The following is a 25642-nucleotide window of genomic DNA, read 5'->3' as shown; positions in this document are numbered from 1 at the left end:
TCTCGGAAATTCGAAGTGTCTTTGAGGAACCTGCCCGAGCCTCTTCTGCTGAGACAGCCCTGTTGAACCTGGTCCAGGGTAATTCTTCCGTTGGCGAGTACGCCGTACAATTCCGTACTCTTGCTTCAGAATTATCCTGGAATAATGAGGCCCTCTGCGCGACCTTTAAAAAAGGCCTATCCAGCAACATTAAAGATGTTCTGGCCGCACGAGAAATCCCTGCTAACCTACATGAACTCATTCATCTAGCCACTCGCATTGACATGCGTTTTTCCGAAAGGCGTCAGGAGCTCCGCCAGGATATGGACTTTGTTCGCACGAGGCGTTTTTTCTCCCCGGCTCCTCTCTCCTCTGGTCCCCTGCAATCCGTTCCTGTGCCTCCCGCCGTGGAGGCTATGCAGATCGACCGGTCTCGCCTGACACCTCAAGAGAGGACACGACGCCGCATGGAGAATCTCTGCCTGTACTGTGCTAGTACCGAACACTTCCTGAAGGATTGTCCTATCCGTCCTCCCCGCCTGGAAAGACGTACGCTGACTCCGCACAAAGGTGAGACAGTCCTTGATGTCTACTCTGCTTCTCCACGTCTTACTGTGCCTGTGCGGATATCTGCCTCTGCCTTCTCCGTCTCTACTATGGCCTTCTTGGATTCCGGATCTGCAGGAAATTTTATTTTGGCCTCTCTCGTCAACAGGTTCAACATCCCGGTGACCAGTCTCGCCAGACCCCTCTACATCAATTGTGTAAACAATGAAAGATTGGACTGTACCATACGTTTCCGCACGGAGCCCCTTCTAATGTGCATCGGACCTCATCACGAGAAGATTGAATTTTTGGTCCTCCCCAATTGCACTTCCGAAATTCTCCTTGGACTACCCTGGCTTCAACTCCATTCCCCAACCCTGGATTGGTCCACTGGGGAGATCAAGAGTTGGGGGCCCTCTTGTTTCAAGGACTGCCTAAAACCGGTTCCCAGTACCCCTTGCCGTGACTCTGTGGTTCCCCCTGTAACCGGTCTCCCTAAGGCCTATATGGACTTTGCGGATGTTTTTTGCAAAAAACAAGCTGAGACTCTACCTCCTCACAGGCCTTATGATTGTCCTATTGACCTCCTCCCGGGCACTACTCCACCCCGGGGCAGAATTTATCCTCTGTCCGCCCCTGAGACTCTTGCTATGTCTGAATACATCCAGGAAAATTTAAAAAAGGGCTTTATCCGTAAATCCTCCTCTCCTGCCGGAGCCGGATTTTTCTTTGTGTCCAAAAAAGATGGCTCTCTACGTCCTTGCATTGACTACCGCGGTCTTAATAAAATCACGGTAAAGAACCGCTACCCCCTACCTCTCATCTCTGAACTCTTTGATCGCCTCCAAGGTGCCCACATCTTTACCAAACTGGACATAAGAGGTGCTTATAATCTCATCCGCATCAGAGAGGGGGATGAATGGAAAACGGCATTTAACACTAGAGATGGACACTTTGAGTATCTGGTCATGCCCTTTGGCCTGTGCAACGCCCCTGCCGTCTTCCAAGACTTTGTTAATGAAATTTTTCGTGATCTCTTATACTCCTGTGTTGTTGTATATCTGGACGATATCCTGATTTTTTCTGCCAATCTAGAAGAACACCGCCAGCATGTCCGTATGGTTCTTCAGAGACTTCGTGACAATCAACTTTATGCCAAGATAGAGAAATGTCTGTTTGAATGCCAATCTCTTCCTTTCCTAGGATACTTGGTCTCTGGCCAGGGACTACAAATGGATCCAGACAAACTCTCTGCCGTCTTAGATTGGCCACGCCCCTCCGGACTCCGTGCTATCCAACGTTTTTTGGGGTTCGCCAATTATTACAGGCAATTTATTCCACATTTTTCTACCGTTGTGGCTCCTATCGTGGCTTTAACCAAAAAAAATGCCGATCCCAAGTCTTGGCCTCCTCAAGCGGAAGACGCCTTTAAACGGCTCAAGTCTGCCTTTTCTTCGGCTCCCGTGCTCTCCAGACCTGACCCATCTAAACCCTTCCTATTGGAGGTTGATGCCTCCTCTGTAGGAGCTGGAGCGGTCCTTCTACAAAAAAATTCTTCCGGGCATGCTGTTACTTGTGTTTTTTTTTTCTAGGACCTTCTCTCCGGCGGAGAGGAACTACTCCATCGGGGATCGAGAGCTTCTAGCCATTAAATTAGCACTTGAGGAATGGAGGCATCTGCTGGAGGGATCAAGATTTCCAGTTATTATTTACACCGATCACAAGAACCTCTCCTATCTCCAGTCTGCCCAACGGCTGAATCCTCGCCAGGCCAGGTGGTCTCTGTTCTTTGCCCGATTTAATTTTGAAATTCACTTTCGGCCTGCCGATAAGAACATTAGGGCCGATGCTCTCTCTCGTTCCTCGGATGCTTCGGAAGTTGAACTCTCTCCGCAACACATCATTCCTCCTGACTGCCTGATTTCCACTTCTCCAGCCTCCATCAGGCAAACTCCTCCAGGAAAGACCTTCGTCTCTCCACGCCAACGCCTCGGAATCCTCAAATGGGGTCACTCCTCCCATCTCGCAGGTCATGCAGGCATCAAGAAATCTGTGCAACTCATCTCTCGCTTCTATTGGTGGCCGACTCTGGAGACGGATGTCGTGGACTTTGTGCGAGCCTGCACTGTCTGTGCCCGGGATAAGACTCCTCGCCAGAAGCCCGCTGGTTTTCTTCATCCTCTGCCTGTCCCCGAACAGCCTTGGTCTCTGATTGGTATGGATTTTATTACTGACTTACCCCCATCCCGTGGCAACACTGTTGTTTGGGTGGTCGTTGATCGATTCTCCAAAATGGCACATTTCATCCCTCTTCCTGGTCTTCCTTCAGCGCCTCAGTTGGCTAAACAATTTTTTGTACACATTTTTCGTCTTCACGGGTTGCCCACACAGATCGTCTCGGATAGAGGCGTCCAATTCGTGTCAAAATTCTGGAGGGCTCTCTGTAAACAACTCAAGATTAAATTAAACTTTTCTTCTGCATATCATCCTCAATCCAATGGACAAGTAGAAAGAATTAACCAGGTCTTGGGTGATTATTTACGACATTTTGTTTCCTCCCGCCAGGATGATTGGGCAGATCTTCTACCATGGGCCGAATTCTCGTATAACTTCAGAGTCTCTGAATCTTCCTCCAAATCCCCATTTTTCGTGGTGTACGGCCGTCACCCTCTTCCCCCCCTCCCTACCCCCTTGCCCTCTGGTCTGCCCGCTGTGGATGAAATTTCTCGTGATCTTTCCACCATATGGAGAGAGACCCAAAATTCTCTCTTACAGGCTTCATCACGCATGAAGAAGTTTGCGGATAAGAAAAGAAGAGCTCCTCCCATTTTTTCTCCTGGAGACAAGGTATGGCTCTCCGCTAAATATGTCCGCTTCCGTGTCCCTAGCTACAAGTTGGGACCACGCTATCTTGGTCCTTTCAAAATTTTGTGCCAGATTAATCCTGTCTCTTACAAACTTCTTCTTCCTCCTTCTCTTCGTATTCCTAATGCCTTTCACGTTTCTCTTCTTAAACCACTTATTATCAACCGTTTCTCTCCCAAACTTGTTTCCCCCACTCCTGTTTCCGGCTCCTCGGACATCTTCTCCGTCAAAGAGATTCTGGCATCCAAGAAGGTCAGAGGGAAAACTTTTTTTTTAGTTGATTGGGAGGGTTGTGGTCCAGAAGAGAGATCCTGGGAACCTGAGGACAATATTCTAGACAAAAGTCTGGTCCTCAGGTTCTCAGGCTCTAAGAAGAGGGGGAGACCCAAGGGGGGGGGTACTGTTACGCCGAGCGCTCCGGGTCCCCGCTCCTCCCCGGAGCGCTCGCTACACTCTCCTCACTGCAGCGCTCCGGTCAGATCCACTGACCCGGGGCGCTGCGATACCGCCTCCAGCCGGGATGCGATTCGCGATGCGGGTGGCGCCCGCTCGCGATGCGCACCCCGGCTCCCATACCTGACTCGCTCTCCGTCGGTCCTGTCCCGGCGCGCGCGGCCCCGCTCCCTAGGGCGCGCGCGCGCCGGGTCTTTGCGATTTAAAGGGCCACTGCGCCGCTGATTGGCGCAGTGGTTCCAATTAGTGTGTTCACCTGTGCACTCCTTATTTATACCTCACTCCCCCTGCACTCCCTCGCCGGATCTTGTTGCCATTGTGCCAGTGAAAGCGTTTCCTTGTGTGTTCCTAGCCTGTGTTCCAGACCTCCTGCCGTTGCCCCTGACTACGATCCTTGCTGCCTGCCCCGACCTTCTGCTACGTCCGACCTTGCTTCTGTCTACTCCCTTGTACCGCGCCTATCTTCAGCAGTCAGAGAGGTTGAGCCGTTGCTAGTGGATACGACCTGGTCACTACCGCCGCAGCAAGACCATCCCGCTTTGCGGCGGGCTCTGGTGAAAACCAGTAGTGACTTAGAACCGATCCACTAGCACGGTCCACGCCAATCCCTCTCTGGCACAGAGGATCCACTACCTGCCAGCCGGCATCGTGACACCTATGGGGATATTCTCCCATCATGCACAGCTCCCGGGACGTGACATCATCATTGAGCAGTTAGACAGAAAACTTCAGAAGCTAATAACTATTGGAAGGATTAAGATTTTTTTAATAGAAGTAATTTACAAATCTGTTTAACTTTCCGGAGCCAGTTGATCTATAAAAAAAAGTTTTTGCCTGGAATACACTTTAATAAAAGTACTGTAGTAACCCTGCCCAAGACATTTAAAGATATATGGTAGTCATTACCTGAATTCATAAAACTATTTTTTTTAGGGTAGGGTCACACGGAACAGATCCGCAGCCTATTTTACACTGAGGATCCGCCGATGACGGACCCTACAATGTGCCTCTAGCTGTGCCTGCTCGTAGTGGCAATCCACTGCTACGAGCAGACACACAAACAGTGTTCTGCGAGTCGCCGCACAGGCACAGTGTTGTCGCAAACATTGCAGGGGCCTGAATTGCCGCTATGAGCAGGCAGGCACAGCTGGAGGCACACTGTGGGGTCTGTCATCAGCAGATATGCAGCATAAAATACGCTGTGGATCTGTCAGCTCTATATCATGTACAGTGCTGCAGCTCCTAGCAGATGAAAAAATTAGGTGAAAAAATGACCCATACCTTTATGTTTGTCGATCACTGTTTGCAAATTTATGAAGTTAATTCCCCAGCTACTTACATTATGTTAGCAGGGCTGCCGAAAGAATGTAAGGTTTACAAAGAATGTAAGGTCTACAAAGAATGTAAGGTCTACAAAGAATTTAAGGTCTGCAAACTCCCTGCTAGGAAGCTGATAAAAGTTGCTGACTTTCTTTTTTTTATATAGTTATTCATTTGGCTTGTACTGCAGTCAAGAATAATGAGATTACAGCTATGGTATGCAGGATCCCAAGCATTGAATAGCAATGTCTGCTTTGGAAATTACATGTAATGACTACTCTTTAAGTGGTAAAATGTGTCTTTAACAAAATCCTTTATAAACCAGATAAAGTATAGGACATTCATACATTGATTAAAATAGTTCTAAGGATAAGGAAGAAATTACTCAGACCCTTTTTGTACTAATGATAGCAGAACCGAAACTTTAATCAGTTATCAAGCAGAGACATAGATATACAGCAGCATATATATATATATATATATATATATATATATATATATATGGTTCTTGGGGATGAAGGGAGAACAGGGGTGTTGCAATGTAGTTTTGCTGGGTATAGGATTAACTCTTGATTGTCGTGACGCCAGGGTGGGGGGCTTCCTCTAGTTATAAATGTCCTACGGTCACCCGTCCCAAGAACGATAGGGAGGAATAAAGGACTGTCCACATCCAGATTTGTAATAAACTTGAAATAACTTTATTGAAGATTTTATGCAGGGTGAATAACAAACAGTCTTTTGCAGAGGACTGGGACTTAGGCTCCTCACAGGTTGGCTGGGACTTTATCGTTAATAAGCTTTGATGTTTGCTGTACGCTGTTCCACTGAATTTAGGGGTATGCTTAGGTTCAGTAGTCACGTAGGATTGTTAGGATGGAGTTGGATTAACTTACGGTTTAGAAGGTGGCTGAAGTGGAAGGCTTCAGGCCTAGCTTGTCTTGTAGCTGATAATAGATGTGCTTAGTCTGGTCGTCCGGAACTAAGGCTGGGTTCACACTACGTTTTGTCCCATACGGAGCGCATACGGCAGGGGGGAGCTAAAACTTCGCGCTCCCGTATGTCACCGTATGCGCTCCCGTATGTCATTCATTTCAATGAGCCGACCGGAATGAAACGTTCGGTCCGGTCGGCTCATTTTTGCGCCGTATGCGCTTTTACAACCGGACCTAAAACTGTGGTCAACCACGGTTTTAGGTCCGGTTGTAAAAGCACATACGGCGCAAAAATGAGCCGACCGGACCGAACGTTTCACTCCGGTCGGCTCATTGAAATGAATGACATACGGGAGCGCATACGGTCACATACGGGAGCGCTAGCTTTTAGCTCCCCCCTGCCGTATGCGCTCCCGTATGGGACAAAACGTAGTGTGAACCTCAGAGAGATGTTGCTTGCTTTGCAACCAGGAACTAAGAGAGCGATTATTGGATGCAGCGCCCTTATATACAGAAGGGGCAGGATCAAAGCTTATTGGTCCCCAAACCTGTCAGTCCTAAACCAAGGCATAATGGGACATCACATGACCTATCACATGACTCAAAAGGTCCTTAAACCTAGCATAACACAATTATCTATACATATCACGTGACCAAAGGTCCTGTACATAAATTACATTATAAAATATATTAAATATATACATTTCTGAATGGAATTAGGAGGCAACTAGGGGTGAACCCACCAGGAAAGCCCTACCAGCATGGAGGAACTCTGACTGTGGGGACTTACGACAAAGGTATGGGACTAAGTCCAGTACTGGGACACCACATATATATATATATTGTTACGGCGAGCGCTCCGGCTCCTCCTCCTCCTCCGGAGCGCTCGCGGCGTCTTCTGCCCTGCAGCGCTCCGGTCGGCAGTGCTGACCGGAGACGCTGCTCTGTTGTGCCCGGCGGAGATGCGATCCGCCTAGCGGGATGTGCCCGCTCGTGGATTGCACCCCGTTCCACTCACCTGTCCCGATCTCCTGCTGGGTCCCGGTGCACGCGGCCCTGCTCTCTAGGGCGCATGTGCGCCGGGGATCTCAGATTTAAAGGGCCAGCGCACTGCTAATTGGTGCCTGGCCCAATCTTCCTAATTAGCTCCCTCCTGCTCCATGTGTATAAAAACCCACTTCCCCTTCCTGTCCTTGCCGGATCTTGTTACCTTGTGCCCTGTGAAAGCGTTTGGTGTGTTCCCAAGCCTGTGTACCCAGACCTTCTGCTGTTGCCCCTGACTACGACTCTTGCTGCCTGCCCTGACCTTCTGCTACGTCCGACCTTGCTCTTGCCTTGTCCCTGTGTAGCGCGCCTGTCTCAGCTGGGGGTTGAGTCGCTATCGGGTGGAACGACTTGGGGGTTACCCGCCGCTGCAAGTCCATCCCGCTTTGTGGCAGGCTCTTGTGAATACCAGTGACCCCTTAGACTCCGTACCCCTGGTACGGCCCACGCCATCACCCCACTGACACAGAGGATAAACCTCCAGTGTCCTCGCTGCATACCAGTCCGGATCCTGACAGTAGATCCGGCCATGGATCCCACTGAGGTCCCGCTGCCTAGTGTCGCTGACCTGACCACAGTGGTCGCCCAGCAATCACAACAGATCGCGCAACAAGGACAGCAGCTGACTCAACTGACCGTTATGCTGCAACAGCTTCTGCCGCAACTACAGCAATCCTCTCCTCCGCCAGCTCCTGCATCTCCTCCGCAGCGAGCGGCTGCTCCCAGCTTCCACCTGTCTCTACCAGACAAGTTTGATGGGGACTCTAAACAGTGCCAAGGATTCCTGTCCCAGTGTTCTCCACACCTGGAGATGATGTCGGACCAATTCCTTACTGAACGGTCTAAGGTAGCTTTCGTGGTTAGTCTCCTGTCTGGAAAGGCCTTGTCATGGGCCACACCGCTCTGGGACCGCAACGATCCCGCCACCGCTACTATCCAGTTCTTCTTCTCAGATCTGATGGGTCAGCGATAACATTTAAACAGTACAAAGAGCTTAATAAAATCTGTAAAAATGTAATAAAAACAGCAAAAATTCTAAACGAGAGACAGGTGGCCAAAGAAAGCAAAACTAATCCTAAATATATTTTTAGATATATAAATGCAAAAAAACCAAGGACAGAGCATGTAGGACCCCTTAATAATGATAATTGGGAGGTTGTCACAGGCGATCAAGAGAAGGCGGAGCTACTGAATGGGTTCTTTAGTTCTGTATACACTATGGAAAAAGGAGCTGACATTGGCCAGGTCAGTGCTGGTAACACATCATGTAATGTACTGAACTGGCTTAATGTAGAGATGGTACAAGGTAAGTTAAGTGATATAAATGTAAGCAAATCCCCAGGGCCGGATGGACTACACCCAAGAGTTCTTAGAGAGGTAAGTTCAGTAATATCTGTACCCCTGTTCATGATATTTAGAGATTCTCTGGTGTCTGGTATTGTGCCATGGGACTGGCGCAAGGCGAATGTGGTGCCAATCTTCAAAAAGGGCTCTAGGTCTTCCCCAGGAAACTATAGACCGGTAAGTCTAACGTGCATTGTGGGTAAATTGTTTGAAGGACTTATAAGGGATTATATACAGGAATACATAGGGGATAATAGTATTATAAGTGATAGCCAGCATGGGTTTACTAAGGATAGAAGTTGTCAAACCAATCTAATTTGCTTTTATGAAGAGGTGAGTAGAAGCCTTGACAGAGGAATGGCTGTGGATATAGTGTTTCTGGATTTTGCTAAAGCGTTTGATACTGTCCCTCATAGACGTCTGACAGGTAAGTTAAGGTCTTTGGGTTTGGAAATGTTAGTTTGTAACTGGATTGAACACTGGCTCATGGATCGTACCCAGAGAGTGGTGGTCAATGATTCGTACTCTGATTGGTCCCCGGTTATTAGTGGTGTACCCCAAGGTTCAGTACTGGGCCCGCTGTTGTTTAATTTATTTATCAATGATATAGAGGATGGTATTAACAGCTCTGTTTCTATCTTTGCAGATGACACCAAGCTTTGTAGCACGGTACAGTCTATAGAGGATGTGCATAAGTTACAGAATGTCTTGGATAGACTAAGTGTCTGGGAATCCACTTGGCAAATGAGGTTCAATGTGGATAAATGTAAAGTTATGCATCTGGGTACTAATAACCTGCATGCGTCGTATGTCTTAGGGGGGATTAAACTGGCAGAGTCACTGGTAGAGAAGGATCTGGGTGTACTTGTAGATCACAGACTACAGAATAGCATGCAATGTCAGGCTGCTGCTTCCAAAGCCGGCAGGATATTGTCATGTATCAAAAGAGGCATGGACTCAAGGGACAGGGACATAATACTCCCCCTTTATAAAGCATTGGTATGGCCTCACCTGGAATATGCTGTTCAGTTTTGTGCACCTGTCCATAAAAGGGACACTGCGGAGTTGGAAAGGGTGCAGAGACGCGCAACTAAACTAATATGGGGCATGGAACATCTTAGCTATGAGGAGCGATTAAAGGAGTTACACTTGTTTAGTCTTGAGAAGAGACGTTTAAGGGGGGATATGATAAACGTATATAAGTATATTAATGGCCCATACAAAAAATATGGAGAAAAACTGTTCCAGGTTAAACCCCCCCAAAGGACGAGGGGGCACTCCCTCCGTCTGGAGAAGAAAAAGTTTAGTCTCAAGGGGCGACACGCCTTCTTTACCGTGAGGACTGTGAATTTATGGAACGGTCTACCTCAGGAACTGGTCACAGCAGGAACAATTAACAGCTTTAAAACAGGATTAGATACATTCATTGAACAAAATAACATTAATGCTTATGAAGAAATATAAAATCCCATCCCTTCCCCAATATCGCGCCACACCCCTACCCCTTAATTCCCTGGTTGACCTTGATGGACATATGTCTTTTTTCGACCGTACTATGTAACTATGTAAGTACGTAGTGTCTTTGAGGAGCCAGCCCGGGCCTCCTCAGCTGAGACTGCTTTGCTGAACCTCGTCCAAGGGAGTTCTTCTGTGGGCCAATACGCCATCCAGTTCCGTACCCTCGCCTCTGAGCTATCCTGGAACAATGAGGCCCTCTGCGCGACCTTCAAGAAAGGCTTATCCAGTAACATCAAAGATGTCCTGGCCGCACGAGAAATTCCTGCAAATCTGTCTGAACTTATCCATTTGGCCACCCGTATCGACATGCGTTTCTCGGAAAGACCCCAGGAACTTCGACAGGAAAAGGATCTTGTTCGCACCAGGCGATTTCTATCCCCGGCTCCTCTCTTCCAAAGTCCTTTGCAATCTGTTCCTGTGCCTTTCGCCGAGGAGGCTATGCAAGTGGATAGGTCCCGCCTGACCCTACAAGAGAGGACTCGCTGCCGTAATGAGAATCTGTGCCTATACTGTGCTAGTACCGAACACTTCCTAAAAGACTGTCCTATCCGCCCTCCGCATCAGGAGAAACACACTCACTTACTTCACAAGGGTGAGACGACTCTTGGTGTGAATTCTGCCTCTCCACTTCTGACTGTACCTGTGCGGATTTCTCCTTCCGCCAACTCCTCCTTCCCAGCAGTGGCCTTCTTGGACTCAGGTTCTGCAGGAAACTTTATTTTGGCCTCTTTCTTTAATAGGTTCAGCATCCCAGTAACCCATTAAACCGCTCTATATCTCTTCAGTTAACATAGAAAAATTGGACTGCACTGTGCGCTACCGCACAGAACCCCTGCCCATGAGCATTGGACTGAACCATGAAAAAATTGAATTTTTCGTTCTGCCCAACTGCACCTCTGAAGTTCTTCTCGGCCTGCCGTGGCTCCAACGTCATGCTCCTACCCTCGACTAGACCACCGGGGAGTTCAAAAGTTGAGGTCCTTTTTGTCACAAACGATGCCTCACATCTGCTCCCACTTGTGAAACCCCTGAGGCTCCACCTTTACCGGACCTTCCCAAGGCTTACCAGGACTTTTCAGATGTTTTCTGCAAAAAGCTAGCAGAGATCTTACCACCTCATAGGCCTTATGATTGTCCCATTGACCTCCTTCCTGGTACCACTCCGCCCCGTGGCAGGATTTACCCTCTGTCAGCCCCAGAGACTCAAGCCATGTCTGAGTATATCCAAGAGAACCTAAAGAGAGGTTTTATTCGGAAGTCCTCATCCCCTGCTGGAGCGGGGTTCTTGTTTGTTTCTAAAAAGGATGGATCCTTATGACCATGTATTGACTACCGCGGTTTAAATAAAATTACCATCAAAAACCGCTTTCCCCTGCCTTTGATCTCTGAACTCTTTGACCGTCTTCGCGGAGCAAATATCTTCACTAAATTGGACTTAAGGGGCGCGTACAATCTTATTCGCATCCGGAAAGGTGATGAGTGGAAGACCGCTTTCAATACCAGAGATGAACATTTTGAATATCTAGTTATGCCCTTTGGGCTCTGCAACGCCCCTGCAGTCTTCCAGGACTTTATTAATGAGATCTTTCGGGACTTATTGTATACCTGTGTTGTGGTTTACTTGGAAGACATCTTGATTTTTTCCTCTAACTTAGAGGAACACCGTCATGTCCGTCAAGTGCTCCAAAGACTTCGTGAAAACCACCTGTATGCTAAATTTGAAAAATGTCTCTTTGAATGCAACAGTCTTCCTTTCCTAGGTTACCTAGTCTCTGGCCATGGGCTTCAAATGGATCCAGATAAACTGTCAGCGGTTTTGGATTGGCCATGCCCTTCTGGACTCCGCGCTATCCAACGCTTCCTGGGATTTGCTAACTATTACCGACAGTTTATTCCCCACTTCTCCACCATAGTGGCCCCTATCGTGGCCCTGACCAGGAAGAATGCTAATCTTAAGTCGTGGCCTCCTCAAGCAGATGAGGCCTTCAATCGTCTGAAAACTGCCTTCGCCTCTGCACCAGTGCTGTCCAGACCTGATCCGTTGAAGCCATTCTTCCTGGAAGTTGACGCTTCCTCAGTCGGAGCCGGAGCCATACTTCTTCAAAAAAACGCTACCGGACGTAACATTACTTGTGGTTTTTTCTCTAAAACTTTCTCTCCGGCAGAAAAGAATTACTCCATTGGAGATCGTGAACTTCTGGCCATCAAGTTAGCACTCGAGGAGTGGAGGCATCTATTGGAGGGTTTCAAACACCCCATTGTCATTTACACTGACCACAAGAATCTCTCGTACCTCCAGTCCTCTCAGCGTCTGAATCCTTGCCAGGCTAGATGGTCGTTGTTTTTTGCCCGCTTTAACTTCGAGATACACTTCCGTCCCGCTGACAAGAATGTCAGAGCTGACGCCCTTTCTCGTTCCTCTGATGCCTCCGAATCTGAAACCCCTCTGCAGCATATCGTACCGCCTGAGTGCCTGGTCTCCTCTGCTCCAGCCTCTCTGGGACAAACCCCCCCTGGAAAGACTTCTGTTCCTCCACGCCTTCGCCTCAAGATCCTCAAATGGGGGCATTCCTCTCACCTGGCTGGTCATGCTGACATTAAAAAGTCCATTCAGCTCATTTCCCATCTGTATTGGTGGCCTACACTAGAGGGTGACGTTACTGATTTAGTTGGAGCCTGTACTATTTGTGCCCGGGATAAAAGCCCTCACCAGAAGCCTGCTGGACTCCTCCTTCCTTTGTCCGTCCCTGAGCTACCATGGTCCCAAATTGCCATGGATTTCATTACTGATCTTCCCGTATCCCATGGCAATACCGTCATCTGGGTGGTCGTTGATCGTTTTTCCAAAATGGCTCACTTCATTCCGCTTCCAGGTCTTCCTTCTGCGCCACAGTTGGCGAAGCAATTTTTTCTGCACATTTTTCGCCTTCACGGGCTTCCCACGCATATCGTCTCGGATAGAGGCGTTCAATTTGTGTTGAAATTTTAGAGAGCTCTCTGTAACCAATTAAAGATCAAATTAAATTTCTCGTCCTCCTATCACCCCCAATCCAATGGACAAGAAGAGAGAGTAAACCAGACTCTTGGTGACTACTTGCAACATTTTGTCTCCTCCCGCCAAGACGATTGGGTCACCTTCTGCCCTGGGCTGAATTCTCGTACAATTTCAAAAATTCGGAATCCTCCGCCAAATCCCCATTCTTTGTGGTGTACAGCCATCACCCTCTGTCCCCCCTCCCCATTCCCACTTCTTCTGGAGTTCCTGCCGTAGATGAAGTAACCCGGGATTTCTCTGTTATCTGGAAGGAGACTCAAAAGTCGCTCCTACTGGCCTCGTCTCGTATGAAAAGACATGCAGATAAGAAGAGAAGAACTCCTCCTGTCTTCGCTCCTGGGGACAAAGTGTGGCTCTCTGCCAAATATATCCGGTTTCGTGTTCCTAGCTACAAGCTGGGTCCACGTTACCTTGGACCATTTAAAGTCAAAAGTCAAATCAATTCTGTCTCCTACAAGCTTCATCTTCCTCCTTCTCTTCGTATTCCTAACTCCTTTCATGTTTCCCTTCTCAAACCTCTCGTTCTTAACCGCTTTTCCCCCAAGGTCACCGTTCCTGCTCCTGTCTCTGGCTCCTCTGATGTCTTCACGGTAAAAGAAATCCTCGCCTCCAAGGTTGTCAGAGGTAAAAAAAAAAATTCTCGTTGACTGTGAGAATTGTGGCCCGAAGAGAGGTCTTGGGAGCTTGAGGACAATATCCTTGACAAGGAACTCATCCATAGGTTCCTGGGCTCCAAAAAGAGGGGGAGACCTAAGGGTGGGGTACTGTTACGCCGAGCGCTCCGGCTCCTCCTCCTCCTCCGGAGCGCTTGCGGCGTCTTCTGCCCTGCAGCGCTCCGGTCGGCAGTGCTGACCGGAGACGCTGCTCTGTTGTGCCTGGCGGGGATGTGATCCGCCTAGTGGGACGTGCCCGCTCGCGGATCGCACCCCGTTCCACTCACCTGTCCCGATCTCCTGCTGGGTCCCCGTGCGTGCGGCCCCGCTCTCTAGGGCGCGTGTGTGCCGGGGATCTCAGATTTAAAGGGCCAGCGCACCTCTAATTGGTGCCTGGCCCAATCTTCCTAATTAGCTCCCTCCTGCTCCATGTGTATAAAAACCCACTTCCCCTTCCTGTCCTTGCCGGATCTTGTTGCCTTAGTGCCCTGTGAAAGCGTTTAGTGTGTTCCCAAGCCTGTGTACCCAGACTTTCTGCTGTTGCCCCTGACTACGACTCTTGCTGCCTGCCCTGACCTTCTGCTACGTCCGACCTTCCTCTTGCCTTGTCCCTGTGTAGCGCGCCTGTCTCAGCTGTCAGTTGGGGTTGAGTCGCTATCGGGTGGAACGACCTGGGGGTTACCTGCCGCTGCAAGTCCATCCCGCTATATAGCTATATATATATATATATATATATATATATATATATATAAATGAAAAGTTTCAGCACAGGAAGGCCATCAGTGCGTTGCAGGTATCCCCCAGCTTGCCAGGCTGGGTATACAAACAGTTCTCCCTTCAAGGAAACAGCACCAGTCATGAGGTCCAGGTTAAATGCAGGTTAAGAATCTTTATTGCAATAGAGCATAAGGTGCAGCGTTTCGGCTAACAAGCCTTTATCAAGCATAGTGAGGCATTGGTATACAACAATCTTAAATAGGTGACCAAAGAACCCCTTGAGCGATCACTATAGACTGGGGCTGCGCTGCGCATCATAAGTTTGCGCAAGCGCAGGTGAGTTCCTCACGGATGATCAGTTGCTATGTATTCTCGCGATTACGTGGGGATCCTCGCGCAGTCGCACTAGTGATGTTTACAAACAGCATCATGAAGCGCGGACGATGGTGATCTTCTGTTTGAGCTGGAAACGATTGGAGCGCTGCCATATAATAAGGGAGCCCCCTGCTCTGCGTTATGTCAATTGGTCAATATTTAATGATGTTGATGCACAAGATATTAACATGTTTGTATTTTTGACAGTGTTTATGTCACGTGGTCACTGTTTTAACTAATGATAACCAGTGGGTTTACCCACTGCTGATACACTTATGATATGCAGATGTGTTTCCACCAATCATGTTCTTTGGTCACCTATTTAAGATTGTTGTATACCCCTGTCTCACTATGCTTGATAAAGGCTTGTTAGCTGAAACGTTGTACCTTATGCTCTAATGCAATAAAGATTCTTAACCTGCATTTAACACGGACCTCGTGACTGGTGCTGCTTCCTTGAAGGGAGAACTGTTTTATACATATATATAAAGCAAAAACCAGATTGGAGCAGCACGTCCTATTGTACCATAGTGCTGGTGCAAGCGGCGTAAAAAGCTTTGGTCAAAGCAAGTCAGACATCTAGGAAGGATGCCGCAGCACACAAAAATAGTTCAAGTGCAAAAAACAGTGGTTTATTCCATGGTAATACAAGCAAGCGACGTTTCAGCTGCCAGTGCAGCCTTTTTCAAGCAACAAAATAGTGACCATACAGAGTATTTATATGTAAATGAGCAAACACAACAATCAAATTAGTGATACATCAATAAGTGAAAATAAATTACAAAAGGTGCATTTAAGATATAGGGTCGCTTCAACCACTATAATGACAATATTGCACAAGTGCCCAGTGATATATTAAAATTAGATTACATATGAAAAAGATACACATATTGTAAAAAATGACATTTTAACAATAATTACAGCAGATGAATCAAATGATTAGTAAACAAGGCGGGGGCAAGGGGGTCGCACCCATCATACCTGTCTCTATGTGTAAAGCTGTCGTTGCTATAGGTAACAGTAGAGTCTGAGTATGTAGTGTACATCTCCGCGCGCGCAGAACGCCAGGAGCGGCCAGGCGACCATCCCACGTCACATGACCTGGGCGCCACGTGACCGCTCCCTAGTCTGCGGATGCGCACAAGGAGGAGAGGATGCCATGATGCGTAAGGGAAGACCGGGCAGTCAAACTGCGTGATCCGAGACTTGTCCAGCCAAGGGCACGAATAAGAGCACAGCCGTGGCCGCACGGTCTGAACATGTATTGAAATAAGCCGTGCGACCGCAGGTGCGCCGCAAACAAAGGCGCGCGCCCGATCACAGGCAGTTTATGTATGGTCTAGGTGTATGAATAAAATCAATAGTGTGGGTGAATAAACAAATAAATGAAAATGTGTGAATGTGAATAAAGCATGTGAGTAAGACATAAAGAGCGATAAAGTGAAAATGTGTAGTATAAATAAAACAAAGGACAAATAAAAAAATTAAATACAGATAAAAAATAAATAAAAATAAAAGTAAATGAACATAAATAGTAAATAAAAAATTATAATAATAATATAATAAAATAATAATAAAATAAAAATAAAAAATAATAATGAAAAATGTTGAAGTAAAATAAAAATATAGCCATAGATATAGGGCTTAAGTAATAAAGATGTAATGCAATCAAGGCAGTGATCCCGGCTCCACGCACAAATGACACACACATCGGGCTATTATTCGCCCAAACCCCTCGACTGCCCCTGCTCACCCCAGGTAATTGGGGGAGTCACCACGAGGTCCCCGTCTGCGACATGTGTCAGATCGGGTCCATAGTGGTAGGCTAATGGAGGTGGGTATTTTACCCAGGGCAGCCCCGCGATCATCTATCACTCACTGAGCACGGGTACCAGAAAATATTTAATGCCATCTATGTAAACAATGTAAAATGATACTCGCTAGAGTAAAATAAAATCAAAATAAAATCAATGTTACAATAAAGTAAAGAATAAAACATAAATAATAAAAAAATAAAATAATGGAAATATAATATAGTAACATGAAAAATAAAGAATAAAAATGAAGCAAATAAAAAATGGTAAATAGAAAATAAAAAATAATAAAAAATAAAAAGGCAAATATTGATAAATGAAGAATAATAAATAAAAATAAAGCCAAACAAAAAGTTTTTACAATAATAGTGAAAATGATTAAATATGTGAAAAAAAGAGTAATGTGAGAAAAAAACATGTGTTCATATGTGTAAAATATAATATAAGTGAGTCAAAGTGTGTGAAAAAATACACTAATAGTGAATCAACATAACACTTATTTTCACCATGGCAGCACAGAAAAATGGATGGCAATTTTCTATACATATCATATTCAAGAGACTACAGGTAGGAGTATCTGCGGCCACCTTGTTCCCAAAGTTGTCTAAAAGGAAAGAAAAGAAAAAAAAAATTAGAATTTTTAATCAAAACAGTATATAATTATATTTAGGATAGTATATGTAAACGGTCACTACCCTACTCCAAGAGTATATCAATTCATTATGACACCAATGTTATGCATTGTAGATTTGAGGCGTGATAGTAAAATCTACATTGAGCCCCCTAGGTCTGAGGGCTTGTGTCTCAAAGATCCATCTGAGTTCCAATTTCTTAAGTTTACTGATGCGATCGCCCCCTCTCTTTAATGGGGGGACATGATCCACCAGAACAAACTTCAGATCCCATTCCAAGTGGCCTTTTTCTATACAGTGTTTTGCCACCGGCAAGTCTAGTCGCTTTTTGCGAACCGTGTATCTATGGTGGTTAATGCGGGTTTTGAAATCCCATGTGGTCTCACCCACATAGTTGAGACCACATGAGCATACCAAAATATAGATGACAAATGTTGAAGTACATGTTAAGTAATGTTTCAATTTATAGATCTTGCCGGTGGCAGGGTGTACAAACTGGGGTCCCTTCAGCATCTGTGGACAATTGATACACTGGCAGCAGGGATATGATCCCTTATTTTGTACGGTTAAATACCGTTGTGTCGAGATACATCTTGATATGTCCGCCTTCACAAGTCTATCCCTGAGGTTGCTTGACCTCCTATAGGACATCAAAGGAGGGCTCCCAAGCTCAGGGATATTCGGGAAGCTTTCTTGTAGAATTTTCCAATGTCGATTAATTATTCTAGCTAATTGGCTAGAGTGTGAGCTAAATGTAGTAACATAAGCAATTCTAGAGCTAGATGACCGGTTTCTAGACTCATGTATAAGATTATGTCTGCTCATTTCCATCACTTTTTTCTTGCTGTGCTTTAGTAATCGTGGCAGATAGCCGCGTTGGAGAAAATTATTCACCATCTTATCCAATGCTAATTCAGCTTCCTCATCCCGCTCAATGATGCGGCGTGCCCGCAGCATTTGACTTGCCGGCAACGAACGCACCATGGGGCGAGGATGGTTACTCCTTAAATGTAGCATGGAGTTGGTATCAGTGGGTTTAACATATAAATTGGTTACAAGTTTTCCATCCTGAATAGAAACTAATGTGTCTAAGAAGTTAACAGAATTTCGTGAGTGAGTTAACGTAAATTTAATATGCTCATCAATAGAGTTCAAAAAGTGATGGAAAGAAAATAAAGAATCTTCCGTGCCCTTCCAGACCAGGAAGACGTCGTCTATGTATCTCCACCACCCCAATAAATTATCGGAGTGGTGGGACACATAGACAAGGTCTTCCTCCAGCACCGCCATGTACACGTTGGCATACGTGGGCGCCACGTTCGTGCCCATGGCGGTGCCGGTGGTCTGGAGGTAAAAGGTGTCATTGAATAGAAAATAATTGTTACGTAAAATGGTATATAGTAACTCAATAATGAACTCAACCTGTGCAGGCGAATAATCTGATTCTATCATGGATCTGACAGCCTGTACACCCCCATCATGGGGGATGGAGGTGTACAGGCTGACCACGTCCAGGGTTGCAAAAAAAAAACCCCTCAGGGATTTGCATGTCAGAATTTTTTTTAAGAAAATCATAGGTATCTTGCAGATACGATCTTGCGCGCATGGCATATGGTCGCAAGACCTGATCAGCAAAGATAGATAGATTGCTTGTGATTGAACCCCGCCCGGAGACAATTGGTCTTCCGGGGGGGGTTCCAAAGATTTGTGAATCTTCGGTAGAAGATACAAAATTGGTATAATAGGATGTTCAATATACAGGAAATCATGTAGTGTTTTATCAATCAGACATTGTTCTAGAGCGTGATCCAGCATCGCCTTGACTCCTGCGGAGATACGTTTAGTTGGGTCATTCTTAAGGACTTGATATGTAGTAGTATCATTGAGTTGGCGATTGGCCTCCTCAATGTATTTGCTTCGATCCATAACCACAATGGCTCCGCCCTAGTCAGCGGGCTTCATCACCAAATTGTGGTTATGGACGAGGTCATTGAGGGCCTGTACTTCAGCACATGTCAAATTCATGCTTGAAAAATCTGTCTGTCTACTCAAAGATAAAAGTCTAAGGGGGTCAGATCGGGAGACCTTGGGGGCCATTCAACTGGCCCATGACAACGAATCCACTTTCCAGGAAATTGTTCATCTAGGAATGCTCGGACCTGACACCCATAATGTGGTGGTGCACCATCTTGCTTACATAATGGGTGTCAGGTCCGAGCATTCCTAGATGAACAGTTTCCTGGCAATTGTCTATGCTGTGAAGATACGAGATGTGCAGCACCTGAAACTATGGATACTGGAAGCCTGTGCTAGCATTTCTCCTGCAGTGTTGCTATCAGTGTGTGAAGAGTGGGAGAAGAGGGTTGCATTGACCATCCAACACAATGGGCAGCACATTGAACACATTTTATAAGTGGTCAGAAACTTGTAAATAACTCATGAAAGAATAAAGTTATGTTAAAATCAAGCACATCATTGTTTTTCTTGTGAAATTCCCAATAAGTTTGATGTGTCACATGACCCTCTTCCTATTGAAAAAACTAAAGTTGGATTCAAAATAGCCGACTTCAAAATGGCCGCCATGGTCACCACCCATCTTAAATAGTTTTCCCCCTCACAAATACTAATGTGCCACAAACAGGAAGTTAATATCACCAACCATTCCCATTGTATTAAGGTGTATCCATATAAATGTCCCACCCTGTATGTGTATGTATATGTATATATATATATATATATATATATATATATATATATATATAGCAATCCAAGGGAAGCAGCACCCCAAGAAAAAACAATTCTATGGTGCACGCAGAACAGGACCCCGGTCAGTGGTCCATGTGTAGATAAAAAATTTGTAGAAATGCACAACACACAGATCAATAAAGGTGCAAAAAAATGTAATGTATTCCATATCCTGGTGAAAGTTACAGCGACATTTCAACCAGCTCTCCTGGTCTTTCTCAAGCATAACAAATAAAGCCACCATATTTATGGGCCACACAATTACAAATTCAATTAATGAAAAAGTATACAAAGTAACAATATTGCATAAAATCACAACAATCAGAAAATATTCAACCAGTGCATAGTGTACAAAATATACATAATGCCTGATTCAGCAATTTTGATTGATTTTGTAGAAGTTATGGAGACTCACTATTTTATTGTTTTATTGTTTTCCTTCTTATTGTTATTTTCTTGCTCTCAAATTTCAATTAAGGTCCCTTTGGACCTGATAGATCCTTTGTGAATATGCATGACACTGTTTGGATGAACAATTATGCTCCACCAGTCAAGGTTGTTATGCATGTTCATATGTAAACTCTGACACATCTGATGTCATAATATGTTATATGTTACATTTCTTATGTTTATAAAATTCAATAAAAACATTGTGAAACAAAATATACATAAATCAAAACCTCCATATATATGTGTGCGTATATATATATATATATATATATATATATGTTTGTGTGTGTGTGTGTGTGTGTGTAATCCCAAAATTATTAAGAAATCCTTAATAAGGTTCTGATAACTACTCAGAACAGATGTGGAAATGTGAATTAAAATGATTAAAAACAAAATTCTTGCAGTAACACGAATGGGAGAAATCACTCACCACCATAATGGAGATTGCAAGTGTGGGTAAATTCAGACGGCGCATGTGCGCCAGAGATCTGTAACGGAAGCCTGTGGGTGTATAGGACCTGTAGTCATGGTGATAGTACACAGGGTTAGCGTATCGGCTTTTCTGCGCACGCGCACAGCGTTCCAAGCCTCGCTTTCATTATCCTGACACAGCCCGTCTGCGCACGTGCGCAGCGTTCCAAGCCTCGTAAGCACCATCCGAGGCCGTCAGGTGTCCATATCACCATGGCAATATGTCACATGATCAAACTGACCCGGTGAGTAAATGTAATTACAAATAAATAAAACAAATGAGATGAAAACAAATAAAATAAATGAAAATAAACAGGTAAAATTTGGAATGGTCAACTTATTGCATGCATATACAAAAATTAGCATTTGCGAAAATTCACACGCCAGTCTCACACAGTAGTATTAGAGGCTTTTTTACACCACACAAGCTGGAAGCAGAGAGGGATGATCACTGTGATGTGTACTGTGAAAAAAAAAAATTTGTAACATCGTAATTGTGAATATATAGTGCTATATTCGCGAATATTCGTGAATTTGCCAATATGCGATATTCGCAAATAGAATTTGCATTGCGAATATTCGCGAGCTACACTACTTATGACTTCTATCAGTATGTAAATATGAGAACACACAACTTGTCAGTGGACCTTTGGTCGGTAATATTTTTAAACAGCCGCATAGACATAGATATACAGCAGCATAGATATACAGCAGCATAGATATACAGCAACATAGATATTCAGCAGCATAGACATAGATATTCAGCAGCATAGACATAGATATACAGCAGCATAGACATAGATATACAGTGGCCTAGACATAGATACACAGCAGCAGAGACATAGGTATACAGCAGCATAGATAATAGATATACAGCAGCATAGGCATAGATATACAGCAGAACAGGGAAAAATATACGGTGACCTAGACATAGATATACAGCAGAGACATAAGTATACAACAGCATAGAAATAGGTATACAGCAGCATAGACATAGATATACAGCAGTAGATACATAAATATACAGCAACATAAAAATATACAGCAGCATAGACATAGCTATACAGCAGCATAGACATAGCTATACAGCAGCAGAGACATAGGTATACAGCAGCATAGACATAGATATGCAGAAGCAAACATAGATATATGGCAGCCTAACTCTCATTGGTTCTGCTATGGGCAATAAGAATAATAAGAATACCGTACTTTATCTGGTAGACAATTTTGATATATGAAGCCCAAAGAGTATTTCCCGACAAGCAGCATATAGATGCAATGGAAATTGCAAGAACCAGTCATATTTCAGTGCTTTGTGAGGGTAGGTTCACACGTGCATATTTTCTGCTACAGATTTGCTGTAGCAGATTTTTCTACCCATTCAAGTCAATGGGCAGTAAAATCTGCATCAGCAAATCTGCTGCAAAAATATGCAAATGTGAAAGCACCCTTAGGGTAGTGTCACACAGAACGGATCTGCAGGGTATATTACGTTGTGGATCTGCCGATGATGGACCCTACAGTGTGCCTACAGCTGTGCCTGCTCGAGCAGACACACAGCGATCTGAGAGTCACAACATGCATGCGCAGTGTACTCACACACATCACGGCTCCTCTCGGCCTAGCTTAGGGGGCAGGGAAAGCGAGTGCGTTGTGTACACTGACCATGCGCTAAGCCGTCTCAGATCGCTGTGTTTTTGTAGGGTCCATCATCGGCGGATCCGCAGCGCAACATACACAGCCTAAGGGTCAAGTATGACTTGCAGAGATGCTACTTCCCATTGGTGACAGCAGAGAGCAAGCTCAGACCACATGAGAGGTTTGCATTTTGCAAACTTTACATTTTTATAACATTTTCCATCATTCCAACTCTTAGTGTACCTGTCACCTGAAGCGATTGTGCCTTATAAGCCAGTGGAGTCAGTATCGACTAGGCAGAGGAGCGAGCTCCACATACTCCACCGGCTTACAACTGGTGATTACAACAGGTTTCAAGAGTGAGACCCAGTGCCATCTAACCTTTTGACATGTCTAGACAAAATATCAAAAGTTTTTGGGGTGGCAGTAACAATTTTAAACTCTAATGTACATATTGCAAGTGCTGTGTGTATATATATATATATATATATATATATATATATATATATATATATACGTACACAGAATTTTTTCTTTAACCAAGTGCCCTCCGTGGGGGAGGGGCTTCTCAAATGTTTTCCCCATACCATGCATTAGAGATGAGCAAATCAAAGCAGACAAACACAAATTTGTTACGAATTTCAGGATTCATTTGATTTGCAATGAATGTGAATATCGCCGTGATTCTATCACGCAAATCGCTTCTTTAAACTCCATTTTACAGTATTCCAGGCTCCAGGACACCTAAAATGGCGGATCCACATGTCAGTACATGGGGCAGGGGATGCTGTGAAGGCGGGAAGGGAGGTAGGCTGAATGACCCTGAATCACATGCAAAATGCTGCCTATCAGCATTCATTGACCCCTGTGATGTCACAGCCCTATATAATTGGCAGCCATTTTGCAGCTGCTCATTTCATGCCATAAACACTGCAGAGAGAGGATGGCTGCGTGTCTCTGTGTGTTACACAGACACGCTGAATTGATCATACCGCAGCGTTCCACTTCCAACTGCTAGTCACATTAGCATTGTGGACAGAGAGCAGTGCAGTGCTGTCATTGAGAAGGATTTTTACGCTAGCCATAAACCTCCCAGTCACTTTATTCAGCATTTTATCAGAGAGGGGCAGATAGCTTTTCGTTGCCTTATACATATCAACAAGCTGCCTTAACTTCATGAACCGTATCTCAGGAGGCAGGAATGATTTTTCAGCGCAATTCTGTGTATTTTTTTTCCACAAGAAATCTGCTGCTTATACTAGTCTAGTCCTCATGCTATTGCTACCACCTCCAGTATCTGTCATTGTGCCGCAATATGGTCTCCTCATGCTGATACTGCCACCTCCAGGCTCTCTCATTCTGCTGCTCTATGGTCTTCTCATGCTAATGCTACCACCTCCACGCTCTGTCATTGTGCCACCATATGAGATCCTCATGCTGATGCTACCGCCTCCAGGCTGCGTCGTTGTGCCTCCATATGGTCTCCTCATGCTGATGCTACCACCTCCAGGGACTGTTATTGTGCCACCATATGGTCTCCTCATGCTGATGCTGCCACCTCCAGGCTCTATAATTGTGTTGCTCTATGGTCTCCTCATGCCGATGCTGCCACCTCCAGGCTCTATAATTGTGCTGCTTTATGGTCTATTCATGCTGATGCTACCACCTCAAGGTTCTCTCATTGTGCTGCCATGGATACTGCAAAAGAAAATTAAGGTACTGGTCCCCAGTTTCAGAAATTCCTTGCATTAGGGTCACTTTCAGGACTCCTGATGCCACCTCCAGGCTGTGCCATTCAGCCACTATATTGTATCCTTATGCTTCAGCCACCTCCAGGCTGTGCCATTCAGACACTATAGGGGCTCCTTATACTTTCACCACCTCCAGCCTGTGTCATTCAGCCAATATATTGTTTTCTGATGCTGCTGAGACTGTCTTGGATATTAGCTACAATTTTTTATGGTAGCACTAGCAAACATACATGCTCAATAAAGATTTCAACATTGATCTTTTAATGTTTGGGGTTGTGAAGCCCTCTTATGTACACATCCTGCTGCCTGATCCAGGCTGTTTGTTTCTGGAACTACTTGGCTTACTGATGCTGCTTGGCCTGTGCCTACATTTTTTGGATGTTAGCACTGGCTAACATACATATTCTATACAGATTTCAAGATTCACCTTTTAATGTTAGGGGTTATTAAGCCCTCTTGTGTACTTCTGCTGCTGCCTGATCCAGGCTGTGTGTTTCAGCAACTATATGGTTTAGTGATGCTGCTGGGCCTGTGCCTAAAAAATGTTAATGTTAGCACTAGCTAACATACACCTTCTATACAGATTTCAACATAACATAATGTTAGGGGTTGTGAAGTCCTCTTGTAAACTCATGCTGATGCCTGCTCCAGGCTGTGTGTTTCAGGAACTACTTGGCTTAGTGATGCTGCTGGGCTTGTGCCTTACATTTTTGGATGTTATCACTAGCTTACATACATGCTTAATTGAGATTTCAACATTGATCTTTCAATCTTAGGGGTTATGAAACCCTCTTGTGCCCTCCTGCTGCTGACTGCTCCTGTCTGTCGTTCAGCAACTACAGGGTTTAGTGATGCTGCTGGGCCTAGGAAATTACCTATATATGTTTATGGTAGCACTAGGTACCATACATCTTCTACGGAAATTTCAAAATGCATCTTTTATTCTGAGATATTGTGCGGCCCTATTGTCTCCTCATCTGCCGCCCACTCCAGGCTGTGCCATTCAGACACTATATGGTCTCCTCATGCTTCAGCCACCTCCAGGCTGTGTCATTCAGCCACTATATGGTCTCCATATATTGACTGTGTATTGTAGGAAACATGTGGCTATCCTTGAGTTACTCTCCCAACATTATTGCCATGTTGATACCAGACCAGTAATAAAAGGAATATTGCCAAGGACTAGCAGAAACAGGGAACTGTGGATACTGACCACCGGCTGTTGGAATTGACTGACTATCCCAGGTGGTAGATTTACCATTTAGAAGTTCCTCAGTTCCAGTAGGCTTTAAGTCGTTCATTCTTTGTTGTGGTTCTCCAGTTGCAGAATTAAGTTGTAT

Source organism: Hyla sarda, chromosome 7 (genome assembly GCF_029499605.1).
Source record: "Hyla sarda isolate aHylSar1 chromosome 7, aHylSar1.hap1, whole genome shotgun sequence".
NCBI lineage: Eukaryota > Metazoa > Chordata > Amphibia > Anura > Hylidae > Hyla > Hyla sarda.
The sequence above is the reverse complement of the archived record's forward strand: the minus strand, read 5'-3'. Positions refer to the sequence as shown.